The sequence below is a fragment of the Acyrthosiphon pisum genome, chromosome A3, assembly GCF_005508785.2.
Source record: "Acyrthosiphon pisum isolate AL4f chromosome A3, pea_aphid_22Mar2018_4r6ur, whole genome shotgun sequence".
Lineage (NCBI taxonomy): Eukaryota > Metazoa > Arthropoda > Insecta > Hemiptera > Aphididae > Acyrthosiphon > Acyrthosiphon pisum.
Window position 1 is genome coordinate 36,495,362 of NC_042496.1, and position 15,052 is coordinate 36,510,413.

The following is a 15,052-nucleotide window of genomic DNA, read 5'->3' on the forward strand; positions in this document are numbered from 1 at the left end:
TTCGTCGATTTCTTTCACGATTCTCTGATAATTTTGATATTCTTACTGATATTTCCGTTTGTTTGAAGTGGGTTGTTATTAATAATTGACGTCACAATCAATAAATGTTTAACCTAAATCATTAATACAAAAATTTAATAGCTGAATAATTAATATGTGCGTATTCGTTCTCTTTTAGATACCTACCCAGGTCATAGGTAAAATAACGAATAACAGGAAAAAAAATATTAAACTATGTAACGTCAATAACGTGCGTGTTTACTACAAAATCATCACCTAAAATAATGAGGCCGGTACCTATTATTATCAATAATATAATATTAATATCTAACTAAATTGAATAATTACTGAAATTTGGATAAAAAATATCTTTATTGATTACCACCAATTTATTTTTATTTGTATACAACATGAACTATATTAGACTTTTTTTCAACGAAATAAATTAATATCTTTTCACTGCAAATTATTAGAAATAATAATTGTACGGGTACAATAATGTTTACTACTCCTGCACGTCTTGCGTAGGTATATGGGAGTACAGATGACCATAATAATAAAATATTGAGTGCACACGTATTACTTACACTAACTTACTTGGTTATTTTGGCTACCATATTTTTAATAATTGTAAAAGTTGATAAACTATACTTGCTCAATGAAAAAATCGATTTAAAGTGGGGGTGGTAGTACGTAATAATATAATAATATGGTAAGTGGATCGCGGGCGATCACGTCCAACTGTCCAAGAGAAACGCAAGAGTATACGTAACCCACAAACGTTTAATAATGGCACGTTCGGTTCGTGGCTTTCGAAAAACCAAATTATTTTGGACCCGAAACAAAAAAAAATGCAATAAATATCATATCACAATATACTATATGACCAATAATGTAAAACAATAGGGATATTATTATGATCTGATGTTCAATTATTGCTACTAGATGAAAGTCTCGCGAAGGTCCCGCAATTACAACGGACACTCTATAACCACAGTATTTGGAATTTGGATATAAATGCAGTCAACTCGTGGGAACTCATCTCTTGATGTTAAATATCAATATAATATAATAAACGTTTGATTATCGCACACATCGTCAAAACAACGGAAGTGGGTACTTAAGCTCTACGAGTTTTCTTATAAGCAGTGAATTATATTGCTCGTAGATAATATTATATGCTTAAGATTATAATTATTACAATTTACAATATATATAAATAATTTACATATAAGGGATCTACCTGTTAAAGAGTATCCCGTGGCGATACAAACTTCTGTTTTACAAATGAGAACCCCCCCTTTTCGGTAAATTATTTAATGGATAATTTTGATGTACTAATTAAAATTCGAACGAGTAATTTCTCAATTTCTTAATACAATTTTTATTCATTATACTAAGGATGATTGTCATTAAAAATGGATTTACAAAAATATATAATATATGTAACATTGGATCTAGTATTTATTACACCGCTTGGACTATTTTTACAAATTATAAATATTTATAGATTAATATAAATAACTAAAATTGTTAAATCACCATATTTTCTATATTATCATCTTCCAAACCCATCATAATAGATGTTATAAACTCTATTTTTTTATCTTTATAATTGGATGAGTTCACAAACTTAATTAAAAATATTATCTAATAGACGTTATCGATTAACTACTAAGTAGTCGTAAAATTGTATATTACAATAATAGATACTCAAATAATTCTTGGTTCGAAGAACTTTCAGTGAGCTCATCGAAATAGCTTACTAAAACAATATTAAATTAATGTATTAGAAATTAATCAGTTATTATGTAGTTTACACGATATTATTATTTCAAACTACATCAATAATAGACATTAGACCGTTTTAAATGTTGTCAACCATGGACATGATTCGATTATAATATTACATAGGTAGTAGGTACTTACTTTTTATAGCTATTAATTAATATATATATTAACATAAAATAATAGATTAATTGTTGACTAAAGACAAAACATTGCAGACGCCAGTCGCCGTTCTATGATTGATAAGAAAACAATCACTGGCGCAGTGTATATTATTGAGTATTTCGTAAATGTATATACAGTGTGATTCACCAAGCATGCTCATCCCCATATATTATTTGAATTATTGATTTGTTGATTTTTTAAATAAAAAACCATATATTTCAAAATATTGAGATTTTTGTACTACTTAACGAATTTCATGTGGTGAGACAAACTGCTGTTTTTAATGTACCTAAATTTATTTTTTGAAAATGTTGATGTACCTACCTACCTTATTCAAAAGTTTAACGAGTAGTTTTTCAGTTATTAAAATGTTTACACTAAGGATCATAGTTCTTGAAAGATGGGTTTGCGAAAGTATAAAAAAAAAATAGATGTAATATTGAATGTAGTCTTTACTATGTTATTGTGATCAGTTTTAAAAATTATAAATATTGACATAGATTAATATAAATTTTTAAAATATTAAAATCACCATACTCTTGTATTTTCTTCCAAACCAATTATCATGGTTACCATTAGTACACAGAGTTAAACAACTCAAAATTTGTCATTAGAATTTGATTTTGATACTGCAATATTTTTAGAAAATGTATCTGCTGCAGTATAATTTATGGTAGAAAAGGTGGGGGTTCTCATTTGAAACACAGAAGTTTATACCTCAAAAATACACACCTTAAGTAGTAGGTACAAAAAATTTCAACCATTTGAAAATATGGTTTTTATAGCATATATTTATATATTCCATAAATTAGACTTTTAATAACTGCTTTATTGGAGAAAAAGAGGTGAGTATGCTTGGCGGGCTGGTACTGAATTGGTTCTCAAGCCCCAACCTACATGTCGAATTGGTTCCCGTTTGAAAAAGGTATTTTATTAAGAGGACGTCACAACAGAATGTGTTGTCTCCGTCTTACATACGTACGACATAGACAAAACGCGTTTATGCAGTCCGAGTAGAACTCTCTCAATTTTATTTTGGTTATAGAGTAAAAATACCTATTATAAAATTAAATTGTGACAATATTTTTGAGGGAAAGTCGTTGCGAATTTTCAATTATACCCAATATTACTTTCATTATATTGTTTAGAAATAGAAAAAGTTTCAACATTTTTAAAATACCTTTAACTTTTCAAAATTTAAATTTAAAAAAACGTTTTGTCTATATCTTACGTGTGTAAGACGGAGATAACACATACGGGTGTAACGTCCTCTAAGGTAAGCCGAATTGCTTCCCGTTTAATTAATATGTACATTTTACTTCTCAATTGTATTGTAGGCTAAGGACTATCAATTTTAAAGTAGGCTTGGTAAAAAATGTGCGTTAGCGATTGTTGAAATGGAAGTCAACAGTCATCACTTAGTTATACAAAATAAAAGTAATAAAATACAATATAATATACAATTTTAAATCGTTGAGCTGAAAGGTTAGGTTAAAGTGTTAAACGAACATTGCAAATTACCAATTATATACATACATACATACATACATACATACATACATACATACATACATACATACATACACACATATATGATTTCATATTGTAAAATAATGCTTATAGAAATTAAAATTGTAAACATTTGGCCTGAAGTTGTCCTGAACCCAAACGGGAACCAATTCGACTTAACTTAATAAGAACCTTTTTTAAATGGGAACCAATTCGGCTACTCCCGCTTGGTAAATCACCCAGCTGCAGCTCGCCAAGAAAATGGTGTACTTACTAATAATTGTTTTTCGGTCATAAGTGATTTTTTTTGTGTTTGCAACGATATTTTAAATAATTCGTACTTAATTTTTCAAAATGATTTATAAAATAGTATGTAAATTAACTTGTAAAGATATATTGATATAATATTATGCTTCCGTATAACAAAGCACAACATACATTTTCGGATTCCAAATATTATGTTATCCAGAATATTGTAAGTATTGTATAATTTGACTACTTACTGCAGTGTTCAATTACTTTATTGTTTAACGTTATTATCACGGTAATAGGATGTTTATATGATTTCACATGTTTTTTAGGTTATCCTATTGCATGTATTCTTAGATAAAAAATTGTTTCATGATGTCTAGATTCAATTATCAATATTTTATTTATCATATATTTGCAATTCCTTTTTTAAATTTAGCTTATAAGTGCACATTTTGGCATTTTTCTGGATCTAAACACTTATTTTATGGTTTTCATATTTTTGATACAACATTTTAAAATAAAAAACGTATTCAACTAAAACTATAAATCTAAGTTTGTATATCTTACTTTTATGTAAATTATAATGATTATATAAAAAATTTACAATGTATTCAAATTTAGGGAGTTATTAGCTTTAAAAAAGTTTAACATATAATTTAAATATCCAGATCACAAAATATACAAACATTATCCATGGACCATGGTAGACATAATAATATACTGTGTAGTGTATATAGTGTATATATTATATATATGTGTATTATACTGTATATATGTTTATGTTATATACGTAGGTAGATAACAAGTTATGGATAATGAAATAGAAAATTATATACAAACCTTTTTAACATTAATCCTATAATTTATTCTTAAATAGTAGTATATTATAGGTACCAACCAACAAAATATATATTAGGTATAATAAACTTTAAGTTATCATGCGATGTTGTCACATTTACGAAAATTATGGTTTGGCTGTTGAGATATTGATATTCATATAATATATAAATATATAATACATATTAGGTGTATCCAGTAGCGTATTTTTAATATTTGTAGGGGACCAGGGGGGGTCGAAACTATACATTACTATTACATTACATTTTAAATCTTATATAGCAGCGTAGATAATAACCTTAGTGGATATGTAATCTATAATAATGGTTCAAAATCAATGTAACGAAATTATTAAATAATTATAGTATTACTATAAATAGGTAAATATATACCTATGTATGGTAAAATATGTTGTATTGATTTTTATTTAATAGTGCAATGGTTTATTCTCAAACTATTTAAGGCATAATATATATCACATGACACTTCTGTGTGAATCATTTATCAAAATTCATCTCTTATAGTTAGTTAATATTTTGCACTTATGATTTAAATTAACTTGAATGATTGGCAGTGTTGTAAAAAATACTTTTTAAAAGTATTTAAGTAATTACTCTAATACTCTTAGAATAAAGTATTTAAAATACCACCCTAATACTATAAATAGTAAAGTATTTGAGTAGTACTCAAATACTTTTCAGAAGTATAATAATTTTCTTGGTAAATAGGTACCTATAGCCTGTTCAAAATGAGATCGGTACGGGCGGCCAAATAGTGCGCATGGGCGTGGCTTTGATCCGTGGCAGCGCTCGACGCGTCGCCGTAGTGGGGACGGAGTCTGACCAATGACCATATGTCTGACCGCCGCCCGACGAAAACTGGTCACCGCTGTGTGCCGATCTCATTTTGAACAGACTATAGTAGGTACTAATAATCAGTAATAATATTTTCGTCTAATTAAATAATTATGAACTATATAGATTTTAAAGTATAATAGCCGTTAAGCAGAAGCTTTTTATATAATATATATTTTTTTATTGACTTAAGCTAATAGTGATACCGGCTACAGATGTATATTTTCGATCTTCGTCGACAGTAATCAACGAAAACCGATACTAAATTATATGTAAGGAATAAATGATAAATATAAAATATTATATTATTATAATGTTAAAGCAAACCACGACGGCATGATATTTATAATTAACAAGAATAATTATAAGTAGAAACTATAATTAAGAATTAAAAGAAAAAAAAAGTATTCAATAGTAAAAAAAAGTATTTAAAATACAATTCAAATACTTCAAAATAAAAAGGTATTTGAATACTTTTACTCAAATACATTAACTCAAATACTTTACAATACTGCAAGTTATACTTACCGATTTACACCTAGGTAAAGGTATAATATAATTACCATGAGTCATAGGTACATATCGTCCCCGTTCATGCAAAACACACCAAGTCCAAAAACATGAATTAGCTTTTGAAATTTTTTCAAACTTTATAAATGTATACCATATGTAACCAAATTTTTTTCTTTCTTTTTTTAATTGAGTTTCCCTTAAGGGAAGTAGCTGTTAATGAGTAGTTGTAAATAATATGACACTGTGAAATTTATAGCTCTTATTATTGTTAAAATACAAATTTCTAAGTCGATTTTTGGACTTAGTGTACTTTGCATGAACGGGGACGATATTTATGGGCTATGGCTAATGTTCACTCTATTTGCCTAGGTATTTTAAAATTTGAATAATTGAATATTTATATTTCAGAATGTTATCTACTATTACTTATACATTATTTGTACTATTTTTAAAATCAATATCATAGTCTGTTAGGTAGGTAATACATTATGTAGCCAAACGAATCTTTTTGGGTAGAAAATTCGGAGTATACTTAGTAGAAATCAATAGAAAACAAAAGTTAACATTTTAACTGTACCTATACTTATATAATATGTAAATATGTTTCAAATACCTATACATGTATACACTTATACATTTATTCAAAAAAATTGATACTTCAACGCATGCACTCCAACACGATAGCTACATCACTGCACAGTGCATGTTATCGATGAACGTCGAACAGACAGGCTATCATGATAATTTCTCTGTAATTAATTAAATATTTGGATAGCGTTTAAATTTATAAAACGCTTTTTGCAATTTATAATACAAATGTGGGCTGTGCAGTACCGTGCTGCGAGCAACGACACCCAAATATACCAATAAATAATAATAGCACACAAAATTAACATGTTCTATAACATTGCTCTGTACTTTAAACGCATATACGAATATATGTATATAAAAAACTGAGAAAACAATTGGGGCCATTTTATTATAATTCACTAAAATTATTAAAAGCTATGCCCCGCAGACAACCCGCGGCGAGACATTATAAGGTTAAAAGCACCGCGTCCTACGCGCTCGACGATGGGCGACGAGAAAGAGACAGCGAGAGGGAAAAATGAGTACTGTAAACGGAGATAAAACAGCTATAATATTATTTGACCTTAGAAATAATTAAACAAAACCGAAACGGGTTTGTGCGCTGTTGTGTTCGCTTTTCGTTTACGGTTCGACTGCAGTAATATAATATAATATTTTAATTGACTATATTATTACCTATGTAATATTGTATTCAGCCCTTTGCGTAGTCCCTCGGGAACATAATATTCGAACAAACTACTAGAATACGTATGCGGTAATAGCCGGTATTCTTTCCGAAACCTATCTCGATAGGACTTTCTGATTAATTCTCATGTATACAACAGGGTGATTCACCGAGCACGATCATCCCTCATTTTACATTTCATAATGCATTTATTCAAATATACTCAGACTATATTTTAAAATCCTTGAATTTTTTTGGTATGACTTGAATAAGGATTGTGTTTTTTTGCTGTAAATTATTTGGTAAATTATTTTTTTTTTAAATGTTGATGTAGGTACTTAATTAAAAATTCAAACGAGTAGTTTTTTAGCTATTAAAATATTTATACTAAGGATAATAGTCCTTAAAACTGGTTTTGTACAAATAAAAAATATATTATGTAGTATTGGACCATTTTTATAAATTATACACGTTCATAGATTAATATTAATATTATTACCACAATTTTCAAATCACCGTAGCGTCCATAGATCAAATAGCTCCCATATCTTCAAATTATCAAACAAATAACATGGAACTTTTATACTTAGTTGAACATTTTCACGAAAAGATCAATTTCACAAAATAGCTGCGAAAAATACATTGATTGCTGTTATTATAAGTGCCAACTGTTAAAATATATTTTGAGTCGTTTAATGTACCTACATGGCTACGTAATAATATAACCTAAGATGCATGTTTATACTATATAGGTACTCGTTTAATTGGCTGTCCGCGGTTGAAGTTCTATAACATCTAATTAATTGATTTGTAATTGAATCGCAACCGTGCATTTAAGCGTTTTAAGCAATTATGTAAATTGTAATTATTAACGTTTACTCAATCACGTACAGCTAATAATAATATCATTAAACTAGTTATGATTACTATTGTGTTGAAGTTCTTCTTGGTATATTCGACTCCTGCTGTTTTTTTTTGTAATTCAGATATAAAAACTTACACATCGTGTTTATATATTTTATTGAAAATCTTTGATAAAACTCTGCTAGTCTGTTGTGATGTTAATATGTTATTAATATTCTTCAAGAACTCCACACATATAACAGACCTACAATTTATTAAATGTATTATTTTATATTTAATGTGTAAAGCATGTATAGGTATATGTGCATGCACACATTTTAAGCGATAATTCACTCTATAACTCCTCATTTTCGTTTCTAAAACAACCGAATGAACGAACTTAAAACAAAACAATGGGATGTGATATATATTATATTATTTCATTATAATTTTGCATGCAAATTTGAATTTTATTTTTTTTATAATATTTGGTGGAATTTGCATTAATTTAGTAGGTATGCCGGTGGAGTTTGCATTCATTTTTGCACGTCAAAACATATACTGGTGGAATTTACACGCAACAGAAATCTGACCCTAAAATCGACTACCCGACGTGTGCCACAAAATCCTACCTCTATTATTAGTCTTATTATTTCCAATCAAATAACTGATAATTTAATATAATTATAAGAGTATACCCCTTCGGCCTTCAGTAGCGGCATGAACTAAGCGACCGCTTCATTTAAAAGTGGGTGCGGGTATCTAATGATATTATAGTCTCTTCTATAATTTACTATTAATTTATGTACTTTTATTAATTATGTTTTGTGTTGGTGTGGGCCGTGGGGATTAGCCATCCAACATTAACAAGGAAACAATATTTGTGGCTAGGTACTTATTTTAAATATTCGATTCATATAGAAAATAAATGTTCACGCCACCGGTGAGTATATTTGTATTATGCGAATATGTTAAATAATTATGCTAAAAACAAAAATTGGTACCGGTGAGCAATAAAAAAATTTAAAACACTTCAAATATATAACTATATGTTTCAGTTTCATACTCTCGTGCGCCTGTATAGGAAAATCCAGATAACGCTCTTATGTATAGCCCATAATATAATAATTCGAATTGTATACGAGCAGTGGGCCACTGTGTATTTCCCATAGAGCTAACACAGCAGGCAAATGGTAAAGCATGGATACGTAATTGACATATTGTACACATACTAAGTTAACTTTCAATTTAATACGATATTATATGAATATAATATTATCGTTGTTGCGTCTTAAAAAAATTGAAATATAAAACATTACAAATTACAATACAGTTCCATAGCCTGGCGAATCACTATAGCTCTGTATATAAAAATTACAATAAAATTTACAACTAGTAGGTACCTACAAATTATATTGAAATTCGCTTTTCTTAAACACAACAAAATAAACATAATGTCGTATACATAATGGTATGACCGTAATTAATTATCGTATAAAATAATTCCCATAATATACTCAAAGCACTTGTGAAATTATAAAAACTTGAACACGTCTGTGGTATACGTGTAATGAAACCTAGAAATTAGATTTAAAAATGTTTTATTTGTAGTTCTTTCAATTTGACTGTTAAAACATAGTTTAGAATATGATGTATAATTCTTAAGCCAATTAATGATTTTACTGAGTCTATAGAAACACTATATTAAATTTATAATCGGAACTAATTCTAGATTTTTTAATATTCTAAAATATTACGTTAGAATTTTGAATTTATTGAAACTATAAATCGTTTAAATAATACCAATCAAAATTATTAATTAATAAAAATATTAACTATACGCATAACTAACTAATGTTAATATTATAATAACCTTATCAAGTATACAATTCTATGATGAATTATCATCTTGACCATGAATGTGTAGATAGCATATTCACGCTAGCTGTTCCCTTATAAAGTTTAAGAAATTAAGTTGAGTGTAAACCAATTTTTGATCATGCCAGTGACCAGTGTAAAATGTCAGTAAATGTGCGCAGTTTTCTACAGTTCCGAAAATAATAGCTTCTCAAAAACACAGAGCTAATTAGTACCTATATAAGGTATAAGTTTAATATATATGTACCTACCTATGTAATTTAATGATTGTTCACTTACTTCAGGGTTCCTATTTTTTTAATCAATGTTTAGATGACTTGCTTTCTTCTTTTAATGGACACGCGAAGAATAAGTTTCTTGGAGAGCAAACAAATAAGGTATAAACTTTTTACTATTTTGATACTGAAATTTGATCACGTTGTAACTAAATAACTACCAATAAGTACTTGTAACCATAGAGCTATAAAAAACTTATTAACACATTGACCGCCATAAGTTCTTATTTGAGATCTCATCAAACTTTGTCCTGACCGCCACGGGGTTTCTTCATACGTTTACATAAACACAGTTTTGTTAATTTAAAGAAAATATATTGATTAAAAAAAAAAACTAATAAAGATATTTGCAAGTTTGAACACCTACTGAAAGTGGCAACACTGTACACTTCAAAACCAACGAGAAAATACTGATGATTGAGACCTAGAACGAGATCTCGCTGGAATCGTTGTCAGTGAGATTTCAGATGAGTTCTCATAATCCAAGTTTAGTAATTTTTTTGAGATTTAGAATTCGATCTCGTAGCAAATTTAAGTCACATAATAAAAAACCTCTTGGCGGTCAACGTGTTAATATGTCCATACCTATTACTTTTATTCAATATTTAATATAGTACATAACACCTACACCCACCAATTTAATATAAAAATAAATTGAATCAAATTATTTGCATAGGTGATAACTCACTCAGTGAACCAGAAATTCATGCATTTGCATATTTTACTGAATATAGGATACAAAAAACTTGCTAAATCAGCTGCAAATATGATTTAAACCTAAGTACTTATACAAATCCAAATCTAAAATTGTTCTTTTTATATTCCAGAATTTTTTTATTTATATGCATATTTTTCGTTATTTATTACCTTTAATAATCTATATAATAATAATATAATGGTAAGATATTCAAAACCAATTACTTTTAAAAGAGATTTTTATGACAAAAAAAAGTATAATAATATGTACATATAGGTATAGAAAATAATCAAATAATGAAGAAAATATAAAATGTATACATATAATGATATAATATTAGTATAGTTATGTCTGGGGGTGGCAGAATAATGGCAAAATATAACAGAATATTTTTGACCAGATAATATTATGCTTAATTTTTAATATATTATAACTTCTCACAAATTTTATTAGTTGACAATTTGACATGGATCGGAGCTTTTCGGTGTATAATTGGCCGGTAACTTTTAGACAATTTATCAAAATCTTTGATTGTAAATTATAATATTAGAAAAAGAAATATAATATGCATTTATATTATTTTATAATTTTCCATGTTCAAATTAAAGTTTTATTTTTAAATGTATAAAAATATAATATTTTTAATTACCAGTCAACTAAATTGAAATAAAACTGTATTAAAAGGTTTTTTTACTTATACTGATATGCATGTTGTATGTATAATATACAATAATTCAACGCATATTTCAGTGTTTAAAGCACATAAATGAATGCATAGTGCATACTTCGGTAGTTTTCAGTGCCTATATACTTCCTGGCCCTATATTCCACATACATAAATTATTGTTAAAACGCTTCAAGATTAAAATTATAATTTATTTTTCAACTATAAGTTTCATGAGAATTATTTCACTGTTTTTCCGACTAATTTATATAACTACTTAAGTTAAAATGTTTTTATTCGACAAATAAACTGGTAGAATAGCAAACGTTTAAAATGTCCATCGCGCGGTACTTATATGGGTACTGCAGGATTATGTAGGTTTTTAAAAACATTTTATTTCAAGGGCTAAGAAAAAATGAATGTGTCCATATAAATAGTACCTATATTAATAAATAGCATATATAGTATTTTTTTATTCATTTAATTCGGCCATGTGTGAAGGTACCTATCTATAGTTTTTTAATCGTACAAACGGCAATCGTAAAGTGCTGTTACTGCAGTGTTTCTCAACATTTTTACCGTGGCGACCCCCCAAATGATTATTCAATTTTTAATAATAAATATATATTTTATATACACGTCGTGTAAATATTAGTCTAGGGTTCGGATTTTAAGGCAAATGCTTTTTTTTTGGCAAGGAGTGGAGTAGAAACATAATTCTAATATATAAATACGTTTTGTATCATTCTGATTGCTACGAAGAAAACTTTATTTTGCTTTTTCCATTAAATGTGCTTTTTTATGGTACTTTTTCTAGAATACAGATAATTTTCATAAAAATTTCACATAATTCTAAAATTGTATTTTATTATTCAACTATATTATTTATAAAAATAAGTGAAATTGTCGTAATATAATAGATGGATGATAAAACAACTTTATCGTAGTAGGTACCGGAATTTTAGTTTTATCAAAGTGACTGTATGGTAATTAGAATTTTATTTACGTTTTTGGAAAGAGAAACATATAATATATATTATGTCGTATTATATTATAAATATATTATATTTTTATAGCACGTTCAAATTCTTTAGTTGATCGGTAATCATCAATTAGTAGTTAATGTGCACCTATGGTGTTCATAAAAATTTTATTTATCATTTAAATACGACATAAAAATACCATCAAACATATTAATTTAAAATTAAAACACTTGTTTTTGGTGGAGAGTGGAAGGTTAAGCGACTCTAGTAAAAATTGTGTAGGCTAACCGACAAATACAATATGTATATTCTACTATTTTTCTATTATATTGCTCAACGATTTTTTTTAAATGTTGTAGATAAAGATGACACTATTCAAAATTGGTCGTTCGTTTTCATTTAGTTTTTCGTAGGTGTTATATATGTGGAACAAACATAGTATATGAAATGAGGCATATATACTTAAACTTAACTATAATCGTTTGCAGTTATTGGCAGGTACTTATAATTTTAAATATTGTTCTTAACAGTGTTCTATTGGATATTATTAAAACACTATAAAATAATATAGGTAGCAATGATTATAATAGTAAATTATAAAAATTAAAAAGCAATTTTTGAATAAATATATTCTATTCAATTGCTCGGGCTATTCGGGTGACATAATATAATAATATATAATAGAAATATTATATATATTATATAAGTATATAACAACCTCATTCCTAGAGTTTTTATAAAAACTGAAGCCCACGCCTGCAAAGTCGCAAGAACATAATATGAACATTTTGTTTTCGCTCTCTTCCTATTTTACCAGACGAATTATGCGCCTCGTTTCACAGACATTGGACAGCTGTCGAGCTGAAACTGCAGCAGGAGTAGACTGCGGAGCTCGTGACTGCGTAATACTCGACAGATGAACATCGAAATATATTAAATTAGTTCAGCGCGGTGTTCATATACGGTCTTTCACACGTGGGCGTCGTCATTCGAATCTTCATTTGAAAAAAATAATGAATCCATACACCAACGATAAGCAGGTATATATTATGATTTATGAGTAATATATATCGGGTGATTCTTCAAACAAAAAAAAATCCATATTTAGGTATCATCCCGAAAAATATACTTTATATTTTTTTTAAATGTTCTAAAAACTTAACAATAAAGAACAAAAACACAAAATATATTGAGCTACTAAATTTTTAAACGGAAATATTGAAATGTACTTTATTTATCGTAAGTGTGTTTCAGTGTTTGGTATAATAAGTATTTATATTTTTTACTTTGCAGATTTGTTGTATATTTTAAATATTTTTACTACGTATTATATTTTGATAATTTATAGTGTGTACAATAAATTAGTACTGTATATATCAGGCGATTCTTCGAACACAAAACACCCATGTCATCCCAAAAAGTATAATTTTTTTTTTTAATGTTCTTTATTTGCAGACAAGGCGGTCAAGTGCTGAGCAGAATTGTAGTGCTAAGCAAATACAGGATAACTGCAGTCAATATGATTGTTGAGAAACAGCAAATAATATTTTTAAAAGTATATCAAGCCTTAAAATAGCGCTTATTCAAAAAATGTATCAAAACTTGTGCTGATATATCTAATTTTACACCTAGAATTGGTTGAACACTTTTAATTTCAGCCTTGAGTTTTTAAGGAGAAAATGGGCATCTTAAAATAAATATTGGAGTACCAAGCGAAAAATTGAAAGCTATTTAATAATTAAATAATAGTAAATAAAATGACAACTTTTAATATGCGACTATTTTTTCACATTTATTAATACTATTGTTCCTTTTATTAAAATCCCCAACTTTTTGACCTTCAAAATAATTTTGAAACTTACTTTCCCATAAGTTTTTTTTAACACCTTTAAACTCTGCTCCATTAGGTCTCAACATATCCAAATTAGTTCTTGGAGATTTTTTTAATTAACACGACTGTTGGCCTCAATTATTTGCCACTGAATTAAGATGTTAAACTGTTTTTTGACAACAATCAATCAATGTGATATTGTAAGTATTGATATTACAGTGGATACTGTTCTATATTTAATTTTGGATTTTGATGATGTCTTAAAATCACTTCATAAACGAATAGGTACCACTTTATTTTTTTTAACTACTACCACTAGAGTGGCCCAGTAGGTTGGCAACCTTTCGAGACGGAAGAGCAAAAATTTACAATTTACAAAATTTCTCAGATTATAAAGAGCTACTAAAAATATTTGTTTCAATATTATAGTATTTGCTTATATACACCTATTTGATTTTCAATGGTAACCCGTTTTAACGGCATTTACTTATAATACTTATTTTCCATTTGATAGTACTACAATACAGTACATTGTAAGTACACACTTAATTTTAGTTGACTATAGGTACCTACGATAACCTGTGTGAGTACTACTCAAGTTATTGTTGTGATGTATTATTTCATAGGTATTTCTAAAAGCAGCAAAAATATTATGTAAAGTATAAGCATATATTTTTATAAAATAAAATAATGTTTTTGATAAAAAAA

At 27.8% G+C, this 15,052-nt stretch overlaps 1 long non-coding RNA gene across 2 annotated transcripts; it reads left to right on the plus strand.

Annotated features, from left to right (window-relative positions):
* Window positions 1–9,862: 9,862 nt before the first annotated feature.
* LOC115034472 lies at window positions 9,863–14,292 on the plus strand. Of its 2 annotated transcripts, none has more exons than XR_003839825.1 (3): window positions 9,863–10,271; window positions 13,331–13,553; window positions 13,969–14,292. It is a non-coding gene; the product is annotated as an uncharacterized LOC115034472 (long non-coding RNA). The 2 variants fall into 2 exon arrangements; XR_003839826.1 differs by having other exon boundaries at window positions 13,356–13,553.
* Window positions 14,293–15,052: the final 760 nt, after the last annotated feature.